The sequence below is a fragment of the Macrobrachium rosenbergii genome, chromosome 21, assembly GCF_040412425.1.
Source record: "Macrobrachium rosenbergii isolate ZJJX-2024 chromosome 21, ASM4041242v1, whole genome shotgun sequence".
Taxonomy (NCBI): Eukaryota; Metazoa; Arthropoda; class Malacostraca; order Decapoda; family Palaemonidae; genus Macrobrachium; species Macrobrachium rosenbergii.
Window position 1 is genome coordinate 44153591 of NC_089761.1, and position 5181 is coordinate 44158771.

The window sequence follows — 5181 nt, forward strand, 5'->3', positions numbered from 1 at the left end:
AATCTGATTTCATTAATTGGTCCCCATAGGAGGGTAGCGCCATCAGTACAGGCTACCTCACGTGGTGCATCGCATGCATTACTTAAGGTTCTTTGCAGCGTCCCTTCGGCCACTAGCTGCAACTCCGTTCATTCCTTTTACTGTACCTCTGCTCATATTCTCGTCCTTCCATCTTACTGTCCGCCCTCTCTTTAAAATAGCTTCATAGTGCAACTGCGAGGTTTTCCTCCTGTTACACCTTAAAAACTTTTTTTTATTCTAAATTTCCCTTTCATCGCTGAATGATCTCATAGGTTCCCCCCACCCCCAACAACCCCGCTTGACCTTTAGCCCAAAATTGATGTTACATTCCACTCCACTGCTCAAATGTTTCATGGTCTGTTTGTCTTTGTTATTTCTCTTACATAGTTTATTCTTTACTTCTCAATTTCTTTTTCCTTACTGGATTGCTTTCTCTATTGAAGCATTTTGACTAGTAACATTCTGCTTTTCTAATGACAATAATAAAAATAACGAATATATTTGGTACATAAGCTACCTTGAGCAATCCAAAATAATTGCCTTAGAATCTGGCAATAGCCCTTAGGAGTCTGGTGTAAGGTACAAGTGAAAGCTTGAATTTCAAGTCAGTGGCCCCTGTGAGCTTGTTCCCAAAAATAGGTTTCATGCTCTGAATAATAATAACGATAATAATTAGCCAGTGTGTTAGAGATAGTGTAAACTAGGAAAGCAAGGTACAATAGGACTACGTTTTGCTCGGAATGTTTACCAGTACACCTGCACAGAAAGGTACCCACTCTCAATGCAGTGAAAGGTATAATCAATTTTACAGTTTGTAAACTAGAGCCGTGGAAGGGGTGGTTATCCAAAAGGGCTCAGGTCAAGTTAAGATGAATCCTTTGGTTGGGAACATTTCTGCTTCTGCACAAAAGATTCCTGTGCAGTACACCAGCATCTCACGTGATGTGTGTTGCACCACTAAAATGTTGTGGTGATTTTCAGATGTTAAAGTTCTTTCCAGTTTTCATCACTTCACATACAATATTTCACGCCACGCAAAATCTACTTTTAGTGTTGGCAGTGGTTTGATCAGCTACAATCCTTCACTTTAGATAGTATCCTGCAAGTTTCACATTTCTTTTTCTTCACGTTTATTAAATTTATGAATGATAAAAGAGATTAAAGATATCTACATAGAAAAGAGGCATTTCAATAGAATGTGGGAAATGCAATGAAATTCGCCACAATATAGCCATATTACCCATTCTCCTTATGACGACACATTTAAATGAACGCTGTTTAATTTTCCTCGTATAGTATATTCTATAACTATATGTGTAACTTGATTTATTTATTAAGCATTAGCAGTGATCAAAATATGTCAGTCGCTCCCGGAATGAGAAGGAATTCGATCCCCTGTTAAATAAGCGTATTGCTCATTTGAATTCTCCCGATACCCCAAATCGATGACCACCGACACGCGCCGACGTAACAGTTTCTAATTGGTTGTATCAAAAAAAGGAAGAAACATCTGCAGACGATGCTTGGGATGCCTTCGCCCAAAACGAGACGCTTTTTTAACAAGAACCGGCTCAAGTGCTTTAGCTTCTTGCTTGGGGTATTGCTGTACCCCTCATTTTTCTTACTCTTGTTGAAATATTTCGCAACAAGTAATAAAAGGGGATTTGTCCACCCACAGATCGGTATATAAAGAGGGCAGTATCAAGCGATGGCCTCAGTCTTTGTAGGACTCGAGCAGGGTAGGTGCAACGGCTTTGGGATCTTGTTCTCTGGTCTTGTGGTGGTTATTCGAAAAGGCTGTCTGTGTTAGTGATTGCGTTAAACAGAGTTACGATAATGGATACTCTTTGTATAGCTACTATTGTGAAAATCTGAGTTTACGTAAAACTGTGTCTAGTGAGCTTTCATGAAGGACGGAATAACCTCTCTGTAAAGAATTCGTAACTTGTCAGTGATTCTGCAGCGCGTCTCAAGCTACCTATTTTCTGAAAAACGTGAATCTTGTCCATTGCTTCTATCTGAGCCTCCGACCTCACAAAAAAAAAAAAAAGTATTTTGTAAGAGATCATGAGATATTTTCTTTCGCTGTCAGTAAACCTTCTTACGGTTTACATGTCAAAAGCTGAAATAGTTGCTATTTTTAACACAAAAGTATAAAAGGTATCTTTGAATCGAATGATCTGAAAATGATCGAACGAGTCCACTGGACGAATAATTGAACACTGAATGGAAAAACATTTGTTTAATAGTTTCCTATTTTTATATCACTTTTTTTCGTATGGCCTGTATCTTACACTCGGTTTTTCATAGACACTTCAAATCTGCTTCATAACTGATTTATTTTTGTAGTGTATTCAACTACACATATTAAGTCAATGGCTTCTGTTCGAAACTTTTTAAATTGAACCAGTTGATTTATTGTAGATTAGCAGGGTGCAAGGATTTTGCACGGATATGAAAACTGAATTTATATATATATATATATATATATATATATATATATATATATATATATATATATATATATATATATATATATATATATATATATATATATATATATATATATTTATGTATATATATATATATATATATATATATATATATATATATATATATATATACATACATACATACATACATACATACATACATACATACATACATACATACATATATCTATATAATCAGATACAGAAATATCGGAATGTATTTAACACAGCAGTAAACATATACATAGTAGCTAAGATATCGAACAAGTTTGGAAACACAAAAAGATTGCCATAATCAATTTACTTTGCATTGCTCTAAAATACTCGTAGTAAATTCATAGAAAGTGTTCTTTGAAATAATGAAGTAAATAATAATAATTCTGTAATAACAACGAAGGTTCTTTGATTTCATGATTTTAATCACGGGAATTAGTTAAGGGTGAGTTTGTAAGATAATTGAGTCATATACGTATCGTTTCTCTTTTGTTTGTTATTATTTTTAAGCTAGTATAGCTACTGGTGAGAAATGAAATATAGCATTCACGTTTTTCTTTCTTGGTAACTAAAATCCTGTTAATAAGATTGTCTTTTTAAATATTCATCATTACCATATTCATGTTGAATTATATACTTACCATTTCGGCTTAATTCTGATCCAGTTGAGTATGCATTATAATAGAACTATAAATATCAGGATATATGGGACAACGTTGCGAGGAATTTTAAATGTTAAATGCTGGATACACAAAGAATATGTTCGTATGCTTAGAAATGCAAAGGCAAACTACCTGCTACTAACATAAGTGATGTAAGAATATTTAGGGAATTTTAATACTTCGTGTAACCGTGCGAGTACTTTTATCTATGTCAACTATCGACATAGATAAAAAGAAAAGAATGGGAGAAACCCATTTGCAGTTATAATAACCACTGAACGTTGCCTTTTTAAAATATCATCTTAAAATGTTTTTTGTTGTTTTTGTCTCTCCAAGTTCTAAGTAAATATATTTATCTTATATGTTTTATATCCCAGGCTATCGTTAAAATCCCATAACCAACCACCACCATGTGTGACGAAGAAGAAGCGGCGGCGCTCGTCTGCGACAATGGCTCCGGTCTTGTCAAGGCTGGCTTTGCCGGCGATGACGCTCCTCGATCTGTCTTCCCCTCCATCGTTGGCCGTGCCCGTCACCCAGGTGATGGTCGGTATGGGTCAGAAGGACGCCTACGTTGGTGATGAGGCTCAGAGCAAGAGAGGTATCCTCACCCTCAAGTACCCCATTGAGCATGGTATCATCACCAACTGGGACGACATGGAAAAGATCTGGTACCACACCTTCTACAACGAACTCCGTGTTGCCCCTGAGGAGTCCCCAACCATGCTTACTGAGGCCCCCCTTAACCCCAAGGCCAACCGTGAGAAGATGACTCAGATCATGTTCGAATCTTTCCAAGTGCCAGCCACTTATGTCTGCATCCAGGCTGTCCTGTCCCTCTATGCCTCTGGCCGTACCACTGGTGAGGTTTGTGACTCTGGTGATGGTGTCACTCACATGGTGCCAGTCTATGAAGGTTTTGCCCTTCCCCATGCCATCCTTCGTCTGGACTTGGCTGGTCGTGACATCACCTGCTACTTGATGAAGATCATGACTGAGCGTGGCTATTCCTTCATCACCACCGCTGAACGTGAGATCGTCCGTGACATCAAGGAAAAGCTCTGCTACATTGCCCTGGACTTCGAGAGTGAGATGAACGTTGCAGCGGCTTCCTCTTCCATCGACAAATCTTATGAACTTCCTGATGGTCAGGTCATCACCATCGGCAACGAGCGCTTCCGTGCTCCCGAGTCTCTGTTCCAGCCTTCCTTCCTTGGTATGGAATCTTCTGGTGTTCATGAGGTCGTCCACAACTCCGTTATGAGGTGTGACATCGACATCAGGAAGGACCTGTTGGCCAATATTGTCATGTCAGGTGGTACCACCATGTATGCTGGTATTGCTGACAGGATGCAGAAAGAAATCACCAGCCTCTCTCCATCCACCATCAAAATCAAGATCATCGCTCCCCCTGAGAGGAAGTACTCTGTCTGGATCGGTGGTTCCATCCTTGGTTCTCTGTCCACCTTCCAGGCCTTGTGGATCACCAAGGAAGAATATGATGAGTCTGGTCCTGGTATTGTCCACCGCAAGTGCTTCTAAATAAAGGACGTACACGTAAGGGATCTACTTTGCCTTCTGTAAAACAGACTTCATTCTATTATATGATTTTGTTTGTATCTTTATACAATGAATAAATGATTAAGGAAATATTGTTTTGATATACCCAATCACTATTAAAGTATTTGCATGTTCATATGAGTTATCATCTAGCATATTTGTCTGCAAATAAATGTTAATCTTTAAAGAGGTAAAGATTTCTTCCCATAACTGTTTACTGTATTGAACTAATATTTTCAGGCTTGGTACATGAAAGAATTTACCTGTCATGAGAATCCTTTGGCCACTGATTCCTTGTCATAGTTGAAAAGAAATGACCTTTTACTCTCTATGAGAAGTAGACATTAGATAACCAAATTCATGTGTTGTATATCTAAAATACTTGAAAGTGAGGCAAGGAGAAGTTATATCCTTAAATTCAAAATCCTAAATGCAATTTTGTGGAAGAACAG

General features: G+C 37.9%; 1 pseudogene; it reads left to right on the top strand.

The window, feature by feature from the left end:
- The first annotated feature begins 1623 nt into the window (after positions 1–1623).
- Positions 1624–4819, top strand: LOC136850058 (actin, alpha skeletal muscle-like; annotated as a pseudogene).
- Positions 4820–5181: the final 362 nt, after the last annotated feature.